Here is a 26,425-nt window from a genome sequence, read left to right as displayed (position 1 = left end):
TCTAAGTCCTCCACTGGCGTCGGACTCGACCGACCCCTCTGTGGGCCCAGAGTCGACAGTGCCAGCTGCTGTACGGGCAAGGAGTGGGCTGGCACAGGTCGCACTCCTTCAGCAAAGTCATGCTCAGGCACTCAAGCAGGGAAGCGCCCCCTGTCAGTCTTCCTGTGCTTCTTGCATGGCACCAGTGCCTGAGAACAGTGCCAAGATTCCAACTGCAAGACAGTTTTTGGTTTCTGGGAGTGTTGGTGCTGAGGGTCTCTAACCCCAGAGTCCTTCCTTGGTGCTGCATCCATGATTGAGGCTGGTGTGCTGCGCACTGATGCTGAGGAGCCCACTGCTGGGTCCATGGGGTTCGACTCCAACTGTGGCTGTAGGGCTGCCTCCATCTGCAATATAAACACTGTGGTCCCTTTCCTTCTTGGTGTGGGGGCAGAATCCTCTAAAGATTTTACACCTGTCTGTTTGATGGGATTCCCCCAGGCACTTCAGGCAGGATGTGTGTGGGTCACCCCTTGGCATCGGTTTCTGGCAGACCCCACATGGTTTAAACCCCTGGGACCGAGGCATGCCCTGGCCCTGGGAGAGGGAAGGGAACGGGGGAGAAACCCACGCTAACCAGGATTCAAACTGACACTTATAACTAACATATTTTAACTATTTATAGATATTGAAGAAAATTACTAGGGGATCACTCAAAACGAGAGAGAAAGAGAAAACTCCAAGAACCATCACTGGTGGTAAGAAGGAACTGGAGATGAGGTAGGTCAGCAGAGCCCTATAAAAGCGGAGCCATGAAGGCACGATTCCAGAGGGTGCCTGGACCAACCCAACAGGTAATGCTAGGGGAAAAACCTTCTGGCAACTGTGCATGTAGCGCACACACCCCTACTTGGAATCGACATGAGCAAGCACTCGAAGGAGGAGTATTTTTACAGATATCCCTAAATTAAAATGTATGTAATTAGGATCTCCTCTATTATTCTACAATGGGTGGTTTGAGTAAGTATCCGATCATAGCAGCACAGCACTACCATATCATAGGGACATGCTGAGGACGCAATCCAAAGAGGCTAATTTAGGAAACTGCCACAGCAGTACAGGACATGTAGCTTTTCTTGGCAAAGCCCCTAAAATGATAGCATTCCTCAAATGGAAATCTGTTTTCACTTGCGTAGTACCTACAACATAATGAGGCTCTTATAAAATAGTTTAGAAAGCACTTAAGAGCTGTAACTGTAATGCAGCTTACTCATTTGAACTTATCAATGAAGAAATTGAGTTTTAATTCTCAAATTGTAATTTAATTAGTAACAAAAAAGCAGATAAAGACATCTGAGCAGTCCCAGTGGTTTAACTGTCAAGACTAATTGTTACAGTGCACAAAAAGCCAACTTTAGAAGCAACTTTCAGAAAGTCACAAACAAATATTTGGTCATCTTCCCTAAAATATTGAAGAAAGCCTTGAAAAACACATTGCACTAACATCTCTAACTCAGACAGTAATAAAAAAAAGAGTTACTCACCTTTGTAACTGTTTTTTCAAGATGTGTTGCTCATATGCATTTCAATTAGGTGTGCACGTGCTGCGTGCACGGCTGTCGGAAAGTCTTTCCCCTAACAGCAGCCGTCGGGTCGGCTGTGGAGCCCCCAGGAGTGGCGCCTGCATGGCGCTAGATATATGACTCTGCCACCCGGCTCTCCTTCAGTTCCTTCTTGCCAATTACTCTGACGGCGGTGGGGGGTTGGAATGGATATGAGCAACACATCTCAAACAACAACAGTTACAAAGGTGAGAAACCGTTTTTTCCTTCAAGTGCTTGCTAATACTGATTCCAATTAGGTGACTCCCAAGCCTTACCCAGGCAGTGGGGTCTAAGTGAAGGAATGTTGACTGCAGTACTGCTTTACCGCAAGCCGTGTCGTGTCTGGCACGCTGGATGATGGCGTAGTGCGAGGTGAAAGTATGCACCGAGGACCAAGTCGCTGCCCTATAGATTTCTTGGATTGGTATCTGGGCCAGGAATGCCGCTGATGAGGCCTGGGCCCTAGCGGAGTGTGCAGTGAGAGCTGGGGTCGGCATGTTGGCCAGCCGCATAGCAAGCACAGATGCAGTACGTGATCCAGGAGGAAATTTTTGAGAGGAGACCAGGAGGCCCTTCATCCAGTCCAGCACTTCGTTGCAGTGGCGGGTCGATTTCCTGAACGGCTTAATGCACTCGATATAGAAAGCTAGGGCCCTGCGGACATCGAGGGAATGTAGTCACTGTTCCCAGGTACCAGCATGAGGTTTGGGGTAAAAGACAGGCAGGAAAGTATCCTGGCTGGTGTGCAAGGCCAACACCACCTTCGGGAGAAAGGTCTGAGTTGTACCTTATCCTTGTGGAAGGCGGTTCTGAGGTGAGGGCCTTCAGCTCAGAGACGCATCTCGCTGACGTAATGGTGACCAGGAAAGATGTCTTCCAGGAAAGATACAGGAGGGAGCACGTGGCCAGCGGTTCAAACGGGGACCCCATGAGTCGTGAAAAGACCAGACTAAGGTCCCATGAAGGGATAGACTGCCGGATCTGAGGACAGAGATGGTCCAAGCCTTTGACAAAGCAACCAACCATCAGGTTGGTGAAGACAGAGCAGCCAGACGCACCCGGGTGGAAGGCCGAGATGGCTGTGAGGTGAACCCTCTCAAAGGACACCGCCAGGCCTTGCAAGAGGTACTCCAAAATGAGGGGCACCAGCACCTGGAGGGGGAGTGTGCGGTGCTGGTCACACCAACACGAAAACCGTTTCCACTTAGCCAGATACCTGGTTTGAGTAGAGGACTTCCTGGTGCCCAACAGGACCTGCCTTACTGGATCCGAACACAGAAGCTCCGTGGGGTTCAGCCATGCAGCTTCCAAGCCGTGAGGTGGAGGGACCACAGGTTGAGATGACGGAGGCGACCATGGTCCTGAGTGAGCAGGTTGGGAAGGAGAGGCAATGGGACTGGAACGTCCACCAACAGCTCTAACAGCGTGGTGTACAAGTGCTGGCGAGGCCATGCTGGAGCTATCACAATCACCTTTTCCCCTCTCCCTGCAGATCTTGAGCAGGACCTTGTGCACGAGGGGGAACAAAGGAAAAGCACAGAGCAGGCAACCCGTCCAGGGAAGCAGGAATGTATCAGTGAGGGAGCCCAGGCTGCGACTCTGGAAGTAGCAGAATGCTGGGCACTTGCTGTTGCTGCGGGTGGCAAACAGGTCGACCTGGAGAAATCCCCACTTTTGAAAGATGGGGCGGATGACATCTGGTCGGACAGACCACTCATGCGAGTGGAAGGACCTGCTGAGGCGGTCCGCCAGCATGTTCTGAATCCCAGGAAGAAAGGACACAACCAAGTGAATGGAGCGGGCTATGCGGAATTCCCACAGTCAAATGGCTTCCTGGCAGAGAGGGGAGGAACATGGCCATGGTGTTGTCAGCGAGAACCGCCACAAAATGATCGCGCAGGCACACCTGGAAGGCTTGACAAGCAAGGCGCACCGCCATCAGCTCCCTGATATGGAGGGATAGCTCGGACTGAGACCACAGGCCCTGAGTCCAAAGGTTCCCCAGATGAGCACCCCACCCCATAGCTGACACATCCATGACCAGGGACAAGAAAGGCTGGGGGCTGTGAAAAGGGACTCCCTCACACACCACTTGGGAATTGAGCCACCAGCAGAGGGAGGCAAGGACCTGCTCCGGGACAGTGACCACCAAATTCATGCTGTCGAGCCCCAGGCGGTAGACTGAGGTGAGCCATGCCTGTAACGGCCAGAGCCAGAGCCTGGCATGCTGGATCAAGTACGTACATGAAGCCATGTGGCCGAGAAGACTCAGGCATCCCCTTGCTGTTGAGGTCGGGAAGTGCTGAAGGCCTCGAATGATGCCCACGATAGCTTGGAAACGAGAGTCCAGTAGGAGGCCCGCGCCTGAACGGAGTCCAGGACCGCCCCGATGAACTCTATCCTCTGGGTCAGTTCTAGGGTCGACTTCACTACGTTGAGGAGGAGACCCAGCCATTGGAACGTATACCTGACCAGGTGGAGATGGGACTGCAGATGCTCTCTGGTGCAGCCCCGAAGCAACCAGTCATCAAGGTAGGGATACATTGCACCCGCCGTCAACGGAGGAAGGTGACATACACTTGGTGAACACCCGGGGGGGCTGTGGAAAGGCCAAATGGAAGGGCCGTAAACTCTTACACCTTTACCCCGCTATAACGTGACCTGATATAACACAAATTTGGATATAACACGGTAAAAGCAGTGCTCCGGGGGGGCGGGGCTGCGCACTCCAGCGGATCAAAGCAAGTTTGATATAACGCGGTTTCACCTAGAATGCAGTAAGATTTTTTGGCTCCTGAGGACAGCGTTATATCGAGGTAGAGGTGTAATGTTCGCAGTTGACCACAAAGTTGCCGGATGAACTGCTATGTGGAAGTACGCATCCTTCATGTCAAGGGCGGTGTACCAGTCTCCAAGAAAGGGATAATGGTACCCAGGGAGACCATGCAGAACATCAACTTAACCATGAATTTGTTGAGCCCATGCAGGTCCAGAATAGGCCGGAGGCCCCCTCTGGCCTTGTGGATTAGGAAATATCGGTAGTAAAACCCCTTGCCCCTTAGTTCCCATGAAACCTCCTCTACCGCCCCCATGGCGAGGAATGCCTGAACCTCCTGAATAAGGAGTTGCTCGTGAGAGGGGCCCCTGAAGAGGGACAGGGAAGGGGGGTGGGAGGATGGGAAGGAACAAAATTGGAGAGAGTATCCCACTTCCACTGTGCAAAGGACCCAGCAGCCTGAGGTTATTTGGGACCACGCACGGAGGAAGTGGGATAAACGATTCAAAAAGGATAGGGAAGAATCCGAGGGTAAGTCCGGTACGCCGTCCTCAGGCATCCCTTCAAAAGGCCTGCTTAGAACCTGACAATGGTTTGGTAGGGCCCTGGCTTTGCCAAAACAGGGGGCTGGAGGGCTTCCTCCTGGAATTCCACACCCACCGCCTGTAAAAGTCCTGTCTTGGCCAAGGAGGGTAGGAGCGCTGCTGCAGCTGTTGGGACTTGAAGTGCTTCCACTGGGTTGCTGCCGCCTCCACTACTGCCACCAGGACACTGCACACCGAAGAACTTGGTGCCAGGTCCTGCCATGCTAAAGGAGGCTAGGGACTAAGTGCCACCTCCATAAGGAGCTGCTTCAGGCAAAAGAGGAGGCAGAGGGATAGCTCAGTGGTTTGAGCACTGGCCTGCTAAACCCAGGGTTGAGAGTTCAATCCTTGAGGGGGCCATTTAGGGAAGTGGGGTAAAAATCTGTCTGAGGATTGGCCCTGCTTTGAGCAGGGGGTTGGACTAGATAACCTCCTGAGGTCCCTTCCAACCCTAATATTCTATGATTCCTTTTTAGTCCAAGGATGAAATCCCTTGCAGTTCCTGCACTTCTTGGCTTGGTGAGCCTTCCCCAGACAAGAGTCATGGGGGGGTCACCTGATGGCATGAGCTTGGAGCAGGACTTCCAGGGCTTGAAGCCAGGGGACTTGGACATGAAGCCCCGAAGAAAAATAGTCAGGGTGGAGGATAACCCCCAACCCAACTGCCACTAACTACAACAAAAACAAACAATAACTATCTACCAAAGCTAGGGAAATATTGAGAACTTGCAGAGCAAGATGCCACAGTTCCAATGACTGCCACGGGCAGTAAGAAAGAACCGAGGGGGCGCTGGGTCAGCAGGGTCATATATTGAACGTCATGCAGACGCCACTCCACGGGGCTCCACAGCCGACCCAATGGATGCTGCTAGGGGAAAGACTTTTCGACGGCCATGCACACAGCGAGCGCACACCTAACTGGAATCGATATGAGCCACCACTTGAAGAAGAACCCAGCACTTGACAGTTTGAAATGACCATTATCTGTCCTCACCACCTCTCTAGAGATCTAATATACCTCTCACACATGTGCTCTTAAGAGAAATTCTTCCCCATGTCACATTGAATTCTTCAGTGTTGCCATCAATCTTATACAGTGATGCCACTAACACCAGTGGGAATATTTTCCTTTATATATTTCCTATACACACATTAAAAAAAATCATTTAAAAAAAACACTTTCCCAATTGTTAGAATTTTTTTAAAACTGCAATCACTGTAAGTAAGAGGCTCTTGTGAAGCTAGTTCTGCCAAGTCAGCATGCTACCTGCTCCATGACAAGGCCTTTATGCACAATAAATTCCCATTTGGCAGAGGGGCAGGCATATTTATCCTGGGTTCCTATGAGAGGACACCATGGTAGTCACCAAATGGAATTTCAGGAGTCATTTTAGACAGTGGGCTTAACTGTATTTAAGGCCTTGTCTATACTTTTTGTAGCTTTAATTATGCCATTATAAAGGGGTTTTTGGTAGGAGATAGTGTTAAGTTATGTGGGTTTGCAGAGAACTGAGGACTAGTAAAGGATGCTATGTGGTTTATAGAGGGCCCTCCTCACCAGCCAGCTCTCTGTTCCCAATACACTTTGTTATAGTCAAATGGTGACAGTATTCATGCTACAGAATTTTTGAGTGTGGAGAAGTTGATAGGGTAGGAAGAGAGTATAGGTTGTTTCACAACATTCTTAAAGTTTTATTCTATGTGGTTAGAGAAACTAAGCACAAGGAAGACCAACATAGCTACAGCACCATCCTGAACAACATTAGCTATCCTAACAAAAGCACTATTCAGTCACTTTACTTGGGTCTACACCAAGGTATTGCTGGCAGAGCTATATTGACTAGGAGAGGTGATTTCCCCCCCCCATACTTCTAGCCAACATAGCTAGGCTGGTAAAAATTTTCAGTTTAGACCAATCCTAAATTACCATAATGTAAAAGTTGCACTTTTAGCAGTGAAGAGAAAGCCTAAAAGGCCTAAGAAAACAAAAATGACACCAAGGACTGGGTGTCTGACACCCTAAAGGGTTGGATTCAGAAATCCCTTTATCATGTGATTACGTCCATCCCTATTTAGCAAAGTACTTAAGTACAGGCTTAATTTCAAGCACATGCATAAATCCATGTACTTCATGCAAAGGTACATGCATAAATATTTTGCTGAATCATGGCCTAAATAAATTGCTTCCTCCTTTGCACCATTTAAGCTTGAAAGAGGGAACTCTTTACACCATCTGAGTACATTGTCTCCATTAAGAAGTGAACTGTAAAACTCCAGTTTAACTGAAATCATAGCACATTTCATAAGGATACTCGTGTTGCCAATGAAACATGCCATAAACGGACCTTTCCAAGTTAAAAGTTGCTTCTGAAAGCCAATATAAACAATAATTGTCCCCACAGTCTAAGAATATAATTAACCTTTTAAGTAAAATGCAGGAGCAAAATGAAACACTGGAAAATACAAGTCAAGGTCACAATTACTTAGTTGTTTTTTTTAATTTTCCAATACTATAGAAACAAAGTGAAGAAATGCTCCTATACTCTTTTTTTCACAAGGCAAAAAGAACCTTTTCTTTTGCAAGGGAGGAGTAGCAACAGAGACAGCTCACAGTAGTACAGGAAGATAGGAAAAAATACCACACAAATCTTTAACTCACAGGTACTCTACAAGGATAATTCTGCAATGTGAGGAAGACAGCATGTCACTAACATCACTGCTAGCTCTTCTTCTGCCTGCACCTGAGAGCCCCCTCCCTGCCAGACAGGCAGGCTGACCCTGGAGGCTTCACCCATGCTCTGGTCTTGACTTCCTGTGAATGTGGCCTGCATGTCCCCACTGAAGAAAGCCAGGCGGGGGAAATCACCCCAATTGAGAGAGGTTTCCTGACGGACTCCACCAACAGGAGCAGGTAAGAGAGCTGCAGAAGGTGGCTTGTCTGTGTAGCCTCCAGGAGTATGAGGACTTCATCGACAGGATATTAGCTAAATAGCGATAACTATAGCAGCACTAGAGGAGGAAGGGGAATCGGCTGCTCTATAGGGAGGAGACTGGCTGCTGGCCACCTCGAGCAGTAGACAATGCTCCACCCCCTACCCAGGTCCCCCATCCATCAAGGTGAAGAACTGGTATGCTGTACTGGCAACAGGAGGAAAAGAGAAGACCTCAACGGCTGAGGAGGCGCCATCTACCCCCAAGGCTGGGAGGCTCACAGCCACCATATCCAAGAGGAGGCAGAGTAGCGTGTTGGTGGTTGGAGACCCCTTCTGAGGTGGAATAGCGGCATCCATCTGCCAATCTGATATGATGTCCTGGGAGGTATGCTGTCTACCTGGAGCCCATGTTCAAGACATTACAGAAAGGCTGCAGAGGTTCATCCGTTCCCCTGACTGCTACTCTATGCTGCTCATCCATGTGGGCACTAGTCATACTGCCAGGTATGACCCTGGGCAGATCAGCGGTGATTTCAAGGCTCTGAGAGCAAGAGTGAAGGAATCAGAGGTCCAGGTTGTGTTCTCATCCATCCTCCCAGGTGAGGGTAAGGGCTAAGGCAGAGACATGCACATCCTGCAGATGAATGCATGGTTGTGCAGATAGTGTCAATGGGAAAGCTTTGGTTTCCTCAACCACAAGATGATGTTCCAAGAAGGTGATCTACTGGGAAGAGACTGGGTTCACCTGACCAAGAAAGGGAAGAGCATCTTCCTACACCAACTCGCCAACCTAGTGAGGAAGGCTTTAAACTAGGTTCAAAGGGGGCAGGTGACAAAACCTCACAGGTAAGTAAAGAGGGCTAGATGTTGGGAGGGGAGGGACGTGGAAAATTACAATAGAGTCATAGGAGCAACAAGAGGGAAATCCGTGGAGAACTCGGCTCAACATCTTAGACATTGTCCTGCCTCAGTGCAGGGGACTGGACGACCAATCAAGGTCCCTTCCTGTGCTAAATTTCTATGATTCTACGTCTATACATAAATGCAAGTACATAAACTAAATTATGACTTAATTGGCATCACAGAGACTTAGTGAGATAAGTCTCATGTCCGGAATATAGGTATAGAGAGGTATACCTTGTTCAGGAAGGACAGGCAGGATAAAAAGAGATGCTGTTGCATTATACATCATCAATATACACACTTCTTCTGAGATTCAGAAGGTGAGAGGCAGACCAGTTGAAAGTCTCTAAGTAAAGATAAAAGGGGTAAAAAAAAAAAATAGGGGTGATGTTATGGTAGGGGTCTACTATAGACCATCAAATCAGGATAAGGAGGTGGATGATGCATTTCTAGAATATCTAAACCTCAAGACCTGGTAGTAATGGGGGAGTTAAACTACCCAGATATCTGCTGGAAAAGTAATATGGCAAAACACAAAATTTCCCATAAGTTCTTGGAATGTATTGGGGACAACTTTTTGTTTCAGAAATTGAGAAAATAACATGGGAGACTGCCATTTCAGATTTCATTCCGAACAGCAGCAAGGAAGTGGTAGCAAATCTGAAGGTGGAAGACAATCTGGGTGAAAGTAATCATGAAAGGACAGATTTCATGATTCTAAGGAAAGGAAGGAGTCAGAGCAGCAGTATAAGGACAATGGACTTCAGATTTTAAACTCAGACAACTGGTAGGTAAGGTTCTCTGGGAAGAAAATATAAGGGGAAAGAGGAGTTCAGGAGAGCTGGCAGTTTGTCAAGGAGACAATATTAATGGCAGAGCTGCAAACTATCCTGATGCAAAGGAAAGGCTGGAAGAAGAGCAACAGGTCAAGATGGTCCCATCAGGACCTCTTTACTGACCTGGAAATATAAAAGGAATCCTACAAAAAATGGAAACATGAACGAATTGCTAAGGAGGCATACAAATGAACAGCCCAAGAATATAAGGACAAAATCTAAAAGGCTAAGGCACAGAATGAGTTACACTGAGCAAGGGACATAAAAGGCAACAACATCTCAGCCTTCTTGATATTATCAATTAGCAGTCCTGCCCAGCTGAGTAGAGGACCTACACTTCAACTTTCTCTTGCCCCTAGAGTATTTTATGTCTATTTTGTTCCAATCTTCACTAAAATAATGAATGGTGACCAGATAATTAACACAATTAATATTAACAAGGGAGAATGAAAGCAAGCCAAAATAGAGAAAGAACAGGTTAAAGAATATTTAGATAAATTAGGTGTAATCAAGACAGCAAGGCATGATGAAATTCATCCTAGGGTACTTAAGGAGCTAGCTGAAGCAATCTCAGAATTGTTAGCCATTATCTTTGAGAACTCATGGAGAATGGGTATGGTCCCAGAAGAAAAGGACAAACATAGTACCTGTCTTTAAAAATGGGAATAAAGTGGAATTACAATCTGGACCAAATTATTAAACAATCAATTTGTAAGCATTCAGAGGATAACATGGTTATAAGGAATAGCCAGCATGGATTTGTCAAGAACAAATTATGCCAAACCAATCTAACTACCTTCTTTGAAAGGGTTACTGGCTTAGTGGATGCGGGGAAGCAATAGCTATATCTTGATTTAGTAAGGATACTGACAGTCCCACATGACATTCTCATAAGCAAATGTGGTCTAAATAAAATTACTATAAGGTGGGTGCACAACTGGTTGAAAGACCATACTCCAGGTGTCATTACCAATGGTTTGCTGTTATACTCTGAAGACATATCTATTGAGATCACACAGGGATCAGTCTTGAGTCCGGTACTATTCAATATTTTCATTAATGCCTTGTATAATGGAGTGGAGAGTATTTTTACAGAATACACAGAGGACATCAAACTGGAAGAAGCTGCAACCAATTTGGAGGACATGATTAAAATTCCAAAGACCTTAACAAATTGGAGAATTGATCTGAATTCAACCAGATAAAATTCAATAAAGACAAGTGCGAAGTACTATACTTGGCACTGGTGAGGCCTCAGCTGCAGTACTATGTACAGGTCTGAGCGCCACACTTTAAGGGCATGGCTACACTGGAAACTTCGAAGCGCTGCCACGAGAATGCTCCCACAGCAGCGCTTTGAAGTACGAGTGTGGTCGCGCACGAGCACTGGGATAGAGCTCTCCCAGTGCTTCTGGTAATCCACCTCCAAGAGAGGATTAGCTTCAAGCGCTGCTCGGAGCCTGTTTACACTAGCACTTTAAAGCGCTCACACTTGCTTTGCTCAGGGGGTGATTTTTCACACCCCTGAGCCAGCAAGTTAAAATGCTACAAAATTTAAGTGCAGATAAGCCCTAAGAAAGATTGGAAAGAGAACAGAGGAGAGCAAGAAAAATAAAGGGTTTAGAAAACCTGACCTATGAAGAAAAGTTAAAAAAAACTGGGCACGTTTTGTCTTCAGAAAAGAAAACTGAGGGTGGGATCTGACGACAGTCTTTGAATATGTTAAAGGCTGTTATAAAGAGGACGGTGATCTATTGTTCTCCGTGTCTAGTGAAAGTAGGACAAGAAGTAATGGGCTTAATCTACAGCAAAGGAGATTTAGGTTAAATAGTAGAAAAAATTAACTATTGTATAAGAGTAATTAAGCTCTGGAATATGCTTCCAAAGGAAGTTGGGGAATCCCCATAACTGGAGGTACTTAAGAACAAGTTGGACAAACACCTGCCAGAGATTGTCTAGATTTACCTGGTCCTGCCTAAGCGTAAGGGTTGAACTTGGTGACTTCGAGGTCCCTTCCAGGGCCTATATTTCTAGGATTCTATTTAAGTTAGCAGATGTACTTAAAAAAATCAACATACTTGGAAGAGGAAGCATGTGGTCTAATCTAGCAGAAACATTTTGCTAATAGAGGAAAGATCCAGTTTTCCTGAGCTGTTTTGCAAAACTGTCCTTCTCCCCTCCTTCCCCCCCGCTACATATGAATCTTAATATGGAGAAAATAGACTTTTTGGATCAATTTTAGAAAATAGCCAAATATAATTATTTTCAAAATATTTCCAAGACAAAAAAAGAGAGAATAATTAGTTATAGACTACAAGAATTTTGAGATAATTAGAATTTCACCTCAGGTATCAATCTAGCTTCCGGTGACAAAACTCGCTCTGATTTCAATGGGGACAAGTTTGCATCCCTGGTCATTAATGAGGGATACTTTAGCAGATAAATATGCACAATCTTTTTAAATCAGTGCAGGACCTCATTACAAATGGGGCTGAAATTAAGCATCCAGTCCTACAAGAGATTATGTTTGAACTAGTTTTCATCAGCACTGAAGTCCACCCTTCCCCTCCCTACATTCACAATGGTTCTTCAGAGTTCAGTAGCGATGGATACTGCACTTAAATAAGATTCAAATTTGTAAGGGTGGCTTGCAAAGGATTTTTTTTTTTTTAATTGGGCCTGTGATCATTATGATGTCACATAAAGATGACATCTTAGAAATTTTTTTCTTCTTAAAGTTATTTTCCCTTATTTTTTACCTTAAATATTATCATATTTCAATATTTCAAACTGGAACGAGTACAAAGAAGGGCCACTAGAATGATCCGAGGAATGGAAGGCCTGTCGTATGAAAGGAGACTTGAGGAGCTCGGTTTGTTTTCCTTAACCAAAAGAAGGATAAGATGAGATATGATTGCACTCTTTAAATATATCAGAGGGATAAATACCAGGGAAGGAGAGGAATTATTTCAGCTCAGTGATAATGTGGACACGAGGACAAACGGATATAAATTGTCAGGAAATTTAGGCTTGAAATTAGACGAAGGTTTCTAACCATCAGGGGAGTGCAATTCTGGAACAGCCTACCGAGGGAAACAGTGGGGGCGAAGGACCTCCATGACTTTAAGATTAAGCTGGATAAGTTTATGGAGGGGATGGTATGATAGGATAACGGGTTTAGTCAATAGGTCAATAACGTGCCACACTGGTAATCAGTACAAAGGGTCAATGTTGGGATATTGTTAGCCTTTTCCAGAGGGTCTGGCTGGAGAGTCTTGCCCGCATGCTCGGGGTTCAGCTGATCGCCATATTTGGGGTCGGGAAGGAATTTTCCTCCAGGGTAGATTGGCAGTGGCCCTGGAGGTTTTTCGCCTTCCTCCCAAGCATGGGGCAGGGGTCGCTTGCTGGTGGATTATCTGCTACTTGAAGTCTTTAAATCACGATTTGGAGCATTCAACAGCAGAGTCGAGGGAGAGAATTAGTTCAGGAGTGGGTGGATCGGCTTATGTGGCCTGCATCTTGCAGGAGGTCAGACTAGATGATCATAATGGTCCCTTCTGATCTTGAATTCTATGATCATCAAATCTGATCCTCCCACCTTTTGTTAGGGGACCTGCTGGATGTCTCTGTACACCCTCATATATTAACTTTATTGTAGACCCTCATATATTAACTGAGAGCATGGTGGTGAATCTTTGAAAAAGCCATCCCTAAATCAGCATTTATAAAAAGCTGAAATTGACTAAAAATTCCTTCTCTATTTCAATTGCTCAGCTTTCACTTTTGATTTTTGTGATATCTAGTTCTTCTGTCATCAAGAGGTTTTAGGTCAGTCAAACCCTAAAGTACAAAACAGGCAGAAAAAAAAAATCTTTGAACAACAATCTTCAAGGCAGCTTGTACACATCATAGAAAGCAGAAAAGGCATTTCCCGTCCCCCCACCCTCCCAGCCAGTAACACCATATTCCATATTTTTATTATTTTAAGGTGCCTCATTATTGGTTCATTCCTTTATACTATAGAAACCTGGAACCTTTAGTTTTTCAAATTATGTAAGTGATTCAAAGCACAAAGTTTAGCTATTGACAACCTTAACTCCATCTCAACTATCCCGTTATTAAAGGGAAAACCCCTAGAGAATAATGCAGTCTCAAAAAACACACTTGAAAGGCTGTAAGTTCAAAGCTACAGTAACAAAAAAATTTAAGAGTACAGAAATACCCAGTTTAAGTTACAAAAACAACCTGAACTTTGCCCTCTCTCTTCATTCTCTCCAGTGGCCTTTCCCTGAAGTCCACATGAAAATGCGGACATGGAGACATTTTGGTAAGGGATGTTCTGACAAGGACGTCTTAAGTCTATTTTATTTGTGGTTTGCCCTGTGGACTCAAGCAACCCTGAAGTATGTTACAGCTTTGGTTTTATACATTCATAAAAGCAATTCCCCACCACTGTGTTTCTCACACATAAGCAACCTAATTTTTGATCCAACCTTTCTGAGTTTTTTAACTCCAAATACAGTAGAGATGTGCCTATACCAAATCTTACATAAGCAGAAGGCTTTTTTATTTGAAACCTCATATACTTTTGGGGAACTAACAGCTATCCTGAACATAATAAATTCTAGTAAAGAGATTTAAAAGCCTCCCTCCCTTCCCCAATAAAGCTTTAAAGAAGGCAGGAGTAGTTGTCATGAAAGATGCACTTCAGTTTAAATGTAGCAATGCGGTATATTAACAGCAAGAATAAAGTAGCCCGGTTAGATCACATCTCAATTTTCAGTCACTTATGTAATAATGTGAAACTGTTTGAAGATAGGCATATCCCCTGGTTTTCAGTTGTTCTGTGAGCTGTTAGGGGTAAGGGCAAAATTGATCCCTCTTCCTTCTTAGACTAACTGCTGTGGCATTACTTTCCTCTTCAGACCAGCTTTCCCATCCAATGCAACACCTATTCTCCTCTGGACCCACCCAACTGCCTCCTCCATCCCTCCCCTTTTCTCTCACATGTGTATACACACACACTTCTCCTAAGCATACCCATAATTTTCTGTTCTACTGCTCTTCCCATCAGGAAGTTTATAAATGCCTCATCAGGGCCCACTACTCATGAGGAATTTTTTTTTAGTCAACGTTCAACACTCACCTATGACCAATATAAAACTTTTACCAGTAACTGAAGGAATAGCTCAAATGTAATTTTAAGTTCTTCAGAAAATACATTAATTAAAAAACCTTCCAAATATTAACTGATGCAGTGCTGTCTTCTGAAATCTGCAGTCAGCTCTAGTACTTATGCTTGGTACAGATTTCCCTTTCAGCAACAAAGCAAAATGTGCATTTTTATTCAATGTGAGGCAAGGGGACTCAAGACAGAGGCTGAAGAGTGAAGACCCTTTCTTGCTAGAAGCCAATAGACAGAATAATTCAACTCTTAACCCTCTGTTCCCTCCACTTCCAGCATTCATAACAGCATTATGCCCCACTTTTTAGCAGATAGAAGGGTCCCCTACAATTCTCACCACGCTACTGCCCTGGTCATCACTGGTATTGGCCCTCATGTCCCTTGTTTTATTTGATAGTGACCTCTGGCTAGTAGTGACATAATATTTAGCTGACTAGGATCTAGCATGTTGGATCTAACTTTCCATCAACCTTCCTCCTTTCTCCACTCTTCTTCACTCACAAACACACTGCACCAGTTCTCACTAAAACAAACAGATGAAACCAAATCTGGTGCTCTGAAACCATGAGGTTTCTAAGTTATGATGAAACAAAGTTAGAACAATGCCAAGTAAAATCCATTCATTTTATGAAGCCTTGTATCTCCAAACACCTTGTTTGATTTGTTTTTAAAGATTTACAGAAAAATTGTACAGCGGCATAAGAAAAATGCCTGTGAAATTTCAGACAGATTGGTTGAGCTTTATTAAAAGTCATGGGAAGTTCAAAATCAGACTCATAATGGAAAACTATGCAGAGTCTAACAAAGAGGGAGATGAGAAACACTTTGCCAGAAGGTTTAACTGCTATCTTCTGACAGCAGAGAAATGCTGAAACTCTCAATCCTTGGTCTTATTTCAGGTTCTTGAGGGGAGTATGGGCTAGTAGCGGTAAGACCCTTCTGTCCTTCTCTTCCCCATGCCTGTCTCCCTCTGCTGCTATCATCCCAACATGCCTGATTCCCAAACACACTCTCCTCTAGCATTTAAGTCAAGCCATTTCCTCCTATTCCTGAGCTCCAGCAGCAATTAGCAATAAGAGCTCTCTGTTCCATGCCTGACCTGTCAGAAGTTGACAGAAGCAACTGCAGCACCCCTGAGGGGGGAATGACACATGCTCAGTACAGATGGAATCTTTGGATAATTTTGTTGCTAGTGTCCAAGAAGCTTCTACATAGCAGAGTTGTATGATCTGGCCAAATTTGGATTGATTTTCATCAAATCCCCTGCCCCCAAAGTACAGTGGTGCTAGAGCTTCACAACAAAAACAGTTTTAAGTTTTCCGATACTTTTTTTTTTAAATGTATTGGAGTCATTATCAATACAGTGGAGGATCAAAATATCATATAGGAAGAACTGGAAGACCGGAGTAATAGAAATGGGACTAATAAGAGTTTCTGCCATAAGCAGAGGGTTCATCAATGGAACAGAGGAAGAAAGAGACCTGGGTGTATGGGCCAATCATTGCCATCCCATGAGCCACCTATGTGATGCAACTGTGAAAAACTAATCTTAGGATATATCAGAAGTGGTATTTCCAGCAGCAATAGAGAAGTATTAATACCATTGCACACAGAACTAGTAAGACCTCATTTGGAATATTGTGTACAATTCTGGCCATCCATGTTCAAAAATGATTAATTTCAACTGGAACAGGTGCAGAGAAGGGCTCAAAGGACAATCAGGGGAATGGAGCACCTGTCTTATGAGAGGAGACTAAAGAGGTTGGTTTGTTTAGCCTAGCAAAATGGAGTGAGAGGAGATCTGATTGCACTCTATAAATCTATCTGGGAGTAAATACCATGGAGGAAGAAGAGCTTTTTTGCTGGCACAAAAACAAATGGGTATGAACTGGCCATGAATAAATTTAGGCTGGAAATCAGAAGGTTTCTAACAAGAGAGTAAGGCTCTGGAACAGCCTCCCAATAGGATCTGTGGGATAAACCTTAAATTTGTCAAGCTCTAAAGGTAATTGTAGTCAGATTGTATGACAGGGTTGCCTAAGGTGGTGGGGCACAGGGCTCAGCACCCCAGGAGGGGATAGGGAGTCTCCTCTGGTTCATGTCTTATGTCCTAAAAATCTCACGATTGAGGACTTCAGCCAGCCACTTGTAGGTATCAGGAAGGGAATTTTTCACCCATAATGTATTTTGGGTTGGGGGTTTTTTTGGTCTCCTTCCTTTGAAGGATTGGAGATGGCCATGGCCAGAGATGAGACACTGGACGGGGTGGAACGGTGCTCTGAGGTGGTAGTGAGAATTCTCTCAGGTGCTTGGCTGGCTCTTGCTCACATGCTCAGGGTCTAACTAACTGCCATATGTGAGGCCTGGAATGGAATCTTCTCCCAGGCCAGACTGGCAGGGACCTTGGGAAAGGGTGGAGGAGGGGTTGCCTTCCTCTGCAGTGTGGAAGCAGGTCACTTGTTAGAATCTGGGTATATCTCAAATAATCAATTCCCTGTCATCGCAGAGGCCTTGGGCATTGGCGCACCATAGTCCTTTCTATTCTCTACCTGTGGCACGTAACAGTTTAGTTTCCTCCAAGATAGTTCCAAGTGGGCTTGGTGGCTGGATGGTGTTAGTGGCCTAATATACAAGAGGTCAGACTAGAGTGTCTGGTAGATCCTTCTAGCCTTAAACTCTATGACTCTAACTATACCTCATTCCTAGAAACAGCTGAACTGTTTCTGTTGAAACTTAGGCTATGTCTACACTACAAAGATAAGTTGACCTATGTTAGGTCGACTTACAGCCACCACATTAATTACTACAGTAGCTGATGTCCACACTACCATCCTTCTGTCAGTGGCGCGTGTCCTCACCAGGAATACTTCCACCAACTCAAGAAGAGAAGCAGGGGGAATTGAGAGACAACCCTCTCAGCTCCACACAGCTCCCCACTGGGAACCCAACTGCCTCCCTGGTTTCTCACCTCTGCCCTCCCAGCTGAGAATGGGCGGGGAGGGGTATGCACAGCAGACTCCCAATGGGGAGCCCAGGCAGCAGCCTGGCTTGGAGCAGAGACTGGGCAGCAGACAGGAGCCAGCTTTCTTGTCAATTTCACAGCTCCAGCAGACACCTGAAATTGATAACAGCAGCAGCCAATGTAAGGAACTCAGTGTCTACACTGCATCACCCTAACTACACCAACACAAGCCCTACACCTCTTGCTAAGGTGGTTTTATGATGTTGGCATAGCAGGGGAGTTACATCGGTGCTGGTGGGAGGAGCATGTCAGTGTGTACACCTCCACTATTTTGTTGACAAACGCGGACTTAACAAAATTGTGTAGTGCAGAAAAGGCCTTAAAAATTTAACCGGAGGCATGGTTCAAAAAGTTTTCCATACTTGGCATGGAAAACTTCAGTCGAAACAGTTATAGCAAAGTTATAAGCAACTGAAAACTAGAACCTTGTAAAAGGAAGAGTTACACAAACTCTACCATAGACAGTCCTGCTTGATCTGCATATAGTAAGTCAAGAGGTATTCCACTAGCAATATCCTTAAGACATATAAACTTCCATGAACATGAAAGCAGCAAAACTGAAGGGAAAGCAATAGCCCAAATACACAATCAGTGACCAATATCATTAATTTGCCTATGAAAAATAAGCTGCTGGGTTCAGTCCAATTCCTAGCAGCTTTTCCCACACCCCCACACAGAAAATTGGCATTATTTAATATTTATTGTCCCAATAAAGCAATGGCCCCACCCTCTTCTCCAAGTCCCTTTTCAAAATTCACTTCCTGCCATCAGGCCTGCAACCTTATCATTATCTCCCAGTCAAGATAACCGTGTCAAGATTACATGGGCATGAAAGAGGAGCTACATCATCCCCCAATGGCCATTAGGCCCTTTCAAGTCCAGGTTAGAAGAATATTGGTGAGGAATCTTGAAAAGTTGCTGTGCATCCTATACCTGTTGGGAGACCATTTTTGTTTATCCACAAGAGCTGTTAATGTGGCACAGTTCAAAAGCACAGAATTCACTTAAAATTTATTAGAGAGTTCCACATATCCTTCCCAGATGTAACGTTCTTTTGATCAGATAAATGCAGCATGCCTTGAATAAATATTACAATTAGCTTTCTTGATTGGACACCTAAATTACTTTAAACCTAGCACCTGTAAACCCAATATCTGACTAAAACTATAAAGCAATGAATATGGAAAGAAATCTGATATTAAGTTGGCACATAGAAGATGCAAAAGATTTAAGTAGAAAAGTTCTTCATGTGAAGACTGTCATTAGGCTCTATATTTAGGAATTACACTTGATGGAAGTATATTCTAAAACTAAAAAATCCAAGCCTAAGGACAAGAAAGGTTACTTCTTGTAAGAATTAGAGCCCAGATGTTCCACTTGATTAAGGAACTATTACTAGTTTATTTGGAAGAAATTCAGTTGCTCAGTTTTTTTGTACAGCACTCCATACCAATCCAAAAAAAGAATTCTGCATCAAGTGCTAAAGAACTGTTCTTGGTTCTCTTTCAAAATTATGAATTTCTTGCTAGACTGAAGAGCAATTTTTGCTACATCTGTGTATTGTAAATATATTTGTAACATTTATATAAAAAAACCTCACAGATCCTCCACTCAATTAAGAGTTTACTCCCCTCAAAGGAAATCTTATCCATCATGATAAAAGATATAAAATAGAGAAGAAATAGGGTGAATCCTCAGGAAGGTAAGGAAACAATTCACCAAACCTATGAAAGAGCTATCGTACAGAGACATTTCCTTAATGTATAATGGACAGACATTTTTATTAGATTGACATTACAGTGGACCAGGCCAGTGTTTTTGATGGATGCTTTCTTTGGGGAAGCACAAGACAACACAACATTACAAAGAAACTCAAAAACTTGTGACAGGCTCACTAGCCCTTTAAGGAGAGTTAGGCTCAGCCTTACCTGTGATGGATCAGTTATCCCTCACACATACACATACCCAACTGATCCTAATTAGATGTGGATCAGATGGCTTGGTTAAGTTATCAGACTCAGCTGGAAAGCATCAATTGATGCCCATAAAAGGCTGGGAGACCTCAACTGGAGAGGTTGTCTCCTGTGGTTGGCCCTGAAGGGAGAGGATGACAAGAGAAGGCGATTCCTACAGCAAGCACTGGAGAAGGCCAAAGACCAGGCCAATAGCCTGAGGTAGTCTGAATAAGAATCCAGCCTATGGAGAACCAGATTGGGGAAGGACTCCAGGAACAAAGCCCTGAGGGTCAATGGCTCAGGTAGGAGCTGGACCTCCAAGGATAGTCTGGAGGGTCAGAATTCTATTTAAAAAAAAAAAGTAGGATGGAAGACCTGCTATGTTATGTTTCTGTTAGTACTATTGTTTTAAGTTTGTTTTCCTGGCCTTGCCTGATGATGCTGAGACAGATGGTGAGCCCCAATGGGGTGCTGTGGAGGCTGACCCCACTACACAACTTTTATAGCTATATTTCTTTTAATAGAACTATTTGTTACTCTGAAACACAATGGATTACAGATATCCAAAACATAAATTTAAGGTTATCTGATCTTGATGGATTTAAGTTGTGTACAAGTTCAACTTTAATATAAGTTCTACATATTTTCATTTTTGTAATGTAGCCATTAAAGCTTAGCTGAGATGTAGCATCTGGTTTTCAATGAAGTCCAAACTACCTCCCTGGAGGGTTGAGGAGTAAATACTATTTTTACTAATTTTTAGTTCCCATATTTGGATGTTCAAGTTTTTATACTAGAAAAATCTTATTAAAGTCTCTAATTACAGATTCTCTTCCCCCCCACTGTCATCATCCCTAGCACAGAGATCCTATTGCCTTTCCCAAACCTTGCAGCTGATGGATTCTGTGACCTGCTTCCAATTCTTCCACTGTAACAGCCAATCCGTTTTCCACCAGAAGCCAGCCTCATTTGGAAACAAATTTAAGTAAACAAACATATTAGATTTTACTATTTTAATATTCTTTTATTTCCATCATGCAGTGTTTGAAAATGTTTTTTTTCTAGATTTACAGTTTGATAAGATTACAAAAAGCCATCAGGAAATTCTTATTCTTTATAAATACAGTACAAAGGAGAGTGTTGTATAGGAAATATGTACATCTACTTTACTGCCTGTACTTAATCTTAAAAAATTTTGCTCTCAAGAAGCAATGAGTTGCTTGCTTTGCAAAAAAGCTTGTCTCACTGCTTCTGATGTCTCACCATTTTTTTTAAATCAGTAAAAAAGTTTTCTTGCTTCAATTCATAAACACAAGCCAATACACCACTTTCAAAACTGCTCGTAGCAGATTTTGATGTAAAATTACAATAATACTTTCTAAAGCGAAGTTTAAGAATTCAATGATTGTATGTTGCTAAACTGCTGTGTTTTAAATACATGTATTATGTAAATACATGTTTAACAATACAAGTGTTTAACCCTAACACTATGAGAGATCATACTTAGTTTTGAATGTTGGTGTTATCCAACATTGTATTTTAGAATAAGTACATAATACAAATTCCTCATTTGTCTAAAGTTTCACAAAAATCAAAGTGAAAAGGAACAGGAAGATTGTCTTTAATGTAAAAAAATTTTAAGTCTGCCACAGTTTTAATTATTTTTAAAGCCTTACCCAGGAACAGTTAGCCTCTTGAGATTAAGTAATATCACAAAGTGGGCTCTGCCTGCATCATGTATGTACACGGAAAACATAAGACAATTTGACTAAAGGAGAGCATAATTCTATTTTTTTTTATACCCTGCCACTAGTAAGGCCTTGCTGACCTCTTGTCCAAAATGAGGAAAAATTGGTTTATTCCAACACACACACACAATCATAACCTGAAAGAACTTGACTTTTTTTATGAATGGTTTCATTCTGGATGTTAACAGCTATTTCACATAGGATGTCTTTGGTTATACCGGTAACTAGCAGATTACTTACTACCTGAGTAGATTTCTCCCACTCTTGTGACACACATCTGAATTAACAGATTTTGGTACTGCCCAGCCATAGTAATGTGTTTAACCTCAATATATATTACTCCTGAGGGCATTCTGTGCCTAAAAATTATGCATACAATATTTTAAAATTCTGCAAGTTTTATTTGTTAAATAAATGCAGAGGCTCCAGCATGGCAGTGGGGAGCAAAGGCCACTGGTTACACAAAGGTGGAGATCACCCTGCAGCCCCCCTCTCTCCCCCGGACACATGGACTCAGTGGTGAGGCTGTACCCAACCCTGACCCAGCACAATGCCTGGGCCTGCCCCAGAAACACCCTGGGGCCCTGCCCCTCTGCTCCAGGAGCACCAGGTATGGGGCAGGCAGGCTCAACCAGGCAGGATCCAAGTGTTGGAGGATCCAGGTGTAGGGGGAGAGGACTCTGTGTGGGACAATCTGGGTGCATGCAGCCAAGTGGGGGTTCTAGGCACGGAGGGGATCTGGATGCTCGTTGCTTGGGGAGGTTCCAGGTGCAGGGGCTTCCAGGTGAAAGTGGTTGGGGCTCAGCGGATGGGTGTGGGGAGCTTACCGGGGTGGTCTGGGGCTTGATGGGGGTGGGGATCTGAGTGCAGCTAACTGGAGGTCAGTCTGCATGTGGGGGCTCAGGTTCGTGCAGGGGGGTGAGGCTAGTCAGGGTGGAGGTTTGAGTGCAGGGAACTCAGTGGGGTTGGTCTGGGTGCAGGGATGGGGCTCTGGAGGTAAGGGTTGAGGTTCAATGGGGTGGAGTTTGGGTTTGGAGGGGGGGTCTGGGTGTACGGAATGAGGCTTGGCAGGAGTGACTGGGTATGGGAGGGTCAGGTGAGCAGCTCCCTATACAGCGACCCCTCCCCCCATAGCTGAGGAGCAATGGGGACAGGAAGGAGGGGAGGAAGCTGAGCTTCCTGCAGTTGGGGGAGGTTTCTGGGGGTGTGTCTGACCCAGCTCTAGCCACTCCTTGCAGGGGAAAGAGGAAGTCCCGTCCTCTCCTGCCTCCAACCAACCTGGGACTAGCACCTGATCCGTGTAGGAGCCACTGGCTGGGGCATCCCTAGCCCTGCAGTGACTTACCTCTGTGCCGGCTGGTCCAGCAATATACCTGCACTGCAAGGGAGTGCTGTGAGACTGCTCTTGCAGCTTCTCTTTACTTCCCTGCCAGTCTCTTTTTTTTGAAGGGGGGGGGGGCTGGGAAGCAAAGAAATCTGCAGGAGACATGAATTCTGCACATGCACAGTGGTGCAGAATTCCCCCAGGAGTAAATATAACAAATGTTTACAGGTTTTCAAACAGTACTACTTATATCCTTGTGGAAATGTACAAGACAATTTTTGATTAGGAGGTTCACATTCCAGTCACCCACCAATATTTCCTAGATTAGTTCCTTTTTAAAATATTTTACCCAAACAGACATTTATAATGATAGCCGGATTGTTTTTGGTGCATCACTCCTGCCAGGAAAGGAGTATGAGCATTCTAGACCAGTCTGGCAGAAACTTACAGGCTGTTTTGGAATTTTTATTATGTTCGCATTATCTGTAAAATGATGGAGTAGTTGTGACTAAACTAGGTTAACTATATATTCGGTATAAGAAGAGTATAGTAGTCAAGTGTCACTTTATTTACCTAATACTTCCTCCTAACACTGCAGGTTTTAACTTTTTCTTTAAAAACAAAAGCTGTCTGGGAAAACAAAAATTAACCTAATTTCAGAAGTGTGCACTTAATGCCCCTAGGCAACCAACATAATGCCATTTTTCTTTTTTAGCCCCTTCCATGGACCTCTGCTTTATGCAATGACCCAGGATGTACTACAGTCTTAGCATCACACCTACCACAGAACTCTGTTTGGAACTGGTCTTAGAGTGAGGTCAATTTTGGGGGGGGGGGGGGGACATGATTGGGAATAAAAGTTCTATGAAACCATGTGTTTTTGGAGGCCAAGCCTATCTGGGGGGGAGGGAAGGAGAAGTGTGCTGTTACTAGTACAGTGTATGCTTCAGGAGAAGCACATGGAGCAGGAGCCAGTGATTTGCAGTTTAGACAGATTTCCTAAGAAGGGGGGGGGGAAGATATGCAAATTTTACGTTACTAGTGTGCCACCTGCCTCTCAGATTGGTTATTTGGGGCACTTAACATAGAGCAATAGTTTGCAGTTTTGAAAAAATAGCTTAATGACAGGGTCCTTTTAAAAAGAAACTACATTTTGGTCAATTATGTTTTGAAGCAGTTGAGATTAATTTTAATCCACAGAAACACACATAAACTGGGAGCACAAAAATACAAACAATTTCACACCCTTAATTTAGGTCCTTTCAAACCCAATCATAAAGCTCTTTGCAGGTGTTTGCCCATGCAGATTCAGTTTACAGGTTTAAGGCTTTATAGACTTCTAACCCTCCAATTCTGGCACTTTTCAGGGATTGAGATGGTTAAGTGACCTAAACTGCAAGTATAAGTAATTGTGGACACAAAACTGCACACACAAAATTGAAAGCTTCACTAGACTGAACAGTTGGCATTAAAGCCCCAATTCAGCAGAGATTTTAAGCCTGTACGTAGTTCCACAGACTTCAATGGGACCACACATGCAAGAAGTTAAGCATGTGCTTGAGTCTTTGCAGGATGAGGGCCTAAGATTTGTGTAAAAAGTCACCGTACTGCTGAAAGAGCCACCCCTACGTGATCTCTAATGCAAGGGCTCTGATATCAGCTATTGAGAGTTTTCAATATAGTTTACTAGAGGTATAAAAATCAGAAACCATTTGAGCAAAATGTATCAAGTATTGACTATTAAAGCACAATGGAGTTTAGACTTATGAACTGTAGGAACTTAGTTCATGTTTCAAACAATTTTTCCAGGTTTTTTTTTTTTTTTACTATCTTGCCTGCAAATTATACTAGTTTGCAAAAATTGCATAATATAGTGAATAGGAAAAAGTCACTGATCTGTCAAATACTCAACTGTTTGAACATATTTTTCCCCCTCCTGTTGTCTTATGAGCTGTAATGACTTTAACAGATGTGGAAAAAAAATCCCCCACTCTGTTTATTTGCATTTAGCAGCACTTGGATAGTTTGTTTCACTGTTTCCCCTACAGTCAGTCACTTTCCTCTAAGTGGGTCTGTTAAAAACATTTCTCTCATTGTGTTTTCTTAAAATATACAACACTGACTGGGGGAGATTCAGGGAAAAAAATCAAGTAACTGAAACTTTTAAGTTAACTATGTTATACTGAACCTTGCAGCAAGTCTAATCCTGATAATGGTGGGATTTTTCACAAGAGCTTTTTCATAGAATATCAGGGGTTGGAAGGGACCTCAGGAGGTCATCTAATCCAACCCCCTGCTCAAAGCAGGACCAATCCCCAGATAGTGGGTTGTTTTTTTTTTTTTACCCCAGTTCCCTAAAGGACTGAACTCACAACCCTGGGTTTAGCAAGCCAATGCTCAAGCCACTGAGCTACCCCTCCCCCCTTTACTAGTCTGCACTTTTGAAGCTATCAATAAGCTGCATAACCTTTAAAGTAATACAACTCATCTTTACCTCTAAGGTTCTTTTGAATTTTGTCAACCACTATCTTAATCACAAATTTGTATTCACTATCTAATCACATTTTTGTATTATTGTGGCTTTAAAGACCATGCACATTTTAATTTTCTATTTAAAATATGTGCAAGACTATGGAGATTTAGGTTTATTTTGGTAAGAAACTACAGTCTGTCCTGCAATAGCCTCATGAGACTAATTTCCCTGTAACATTTAAATGTGGTCTAGGACAAAAGATAAACAAATACTTTGTAATTTGGCCAATTTAATGTTGGTGAACTAAGATTTATAAATGCTGGCAGCACTATGTGAGACTGTACCAGTAGGAGAAGAGCTTTTAATGGTAATTTGTGAAGAATTAAACTGAAACAAGAGAAATGGTTTACTCAAAATCCTCTAACACTGGTGGGAAGGAGCAATTAGGCCAAAACAAGTGACACAGATCTAGAACACATTTTCTTGGATAAATTAGAATACTATACCACAAATACAGTGTTTGCCAGTGTAAAATATCTCACAGGAAGAAGAAACTCCACTCACACCAAGATTTTTAAAACAGTCAGTTTCCTTTCCCCAGCACAACTCGCAGTCACGAAAGGAGGATTTGGAATTTCACGAACTTGCTGGGTCAAAACCAAGCATTTAATCCCAATTACTCAGAAAAGAGGTTGTAAGTAATCTTGAGGCACTAGCTGGGTTAATCCTTCAACGGGCAGCAAATTGTAACAGAGCTGCTGGACGTTTGTTTACATAAGACGAATATGGACCCCCAGCGAGACAAGCTCTGGGTCTGAAAGTATTTGTGGGAGGGTTACATCTCCTGACAGTCACTACTTGGACAATACAGGGAGAAAAGCGCAAGGAGAACGGTCAAGGAGGACTAAAGGGGCCAGCAGAAGGCGAGCTCGGGGCTTGGAGATCCAGGAAGGAAAAGGAGGGAAGGCAAGCCTGAGCTGGGGACTGGAGCGGGGAGAAGCCCGGAGATGGAGAAAGGGGGCAGGCTAGAACGAGCTCGGAATTGGAAAGGTGGTTAGTAGCTCAGCAGTGCAGCACCTGTAGCCCAGGGCGCGGGAGTGTCG

At 43.8% G+C, this 26,425-nt stretch overlaps 1 protein-coding gene and 1 long non-coding RNA gene across 3 annotated transcripts in view; one reads left to right on the top strand and one right to left on the bottom strand.

Annotated features, from left to right (window-relative positions):
• The window catches only part of PPP2R5A (protein phosphatase 2 regulatory subunit B'alpha), a 96,504-nt gene that overhangs the window by 69,145 nt on the left and 934 nt on the right, over positions 1–26,425 (bottom strand). The window lies entirely within an intron of this gene.
• On the top strand, positions 19,912–26,414 carry LOC120400625. Its single transcript, XR_005595929.1, has 4 exons — positions 19,912–20,079; positions 20,636–20,762; positions 23,565–23,661; positions 26,194–26,414. It is a non-coding gene; the product is annotated as an uncharacterized LOC120400625 (long non-coding RNA).

This window comes from Mauremys reevesii, linkage group 3, assembly GCF_016161935.1.
Source record: "Mauremys reevesii isolate NIE-2019 linkage group 3, ASM1616193v1, whole genome shotgun sequence".
NCBI lineage: Eukaryota > Metazoa > Chordata > Testudines > Geoemydidae > Mauremys > Mauremys reevesii.
The sequence above is the reverse complement of the archived record's forward strand: the minus strand, read 5'-3'. Positions and strand labels throughout refer to the sequence as shown.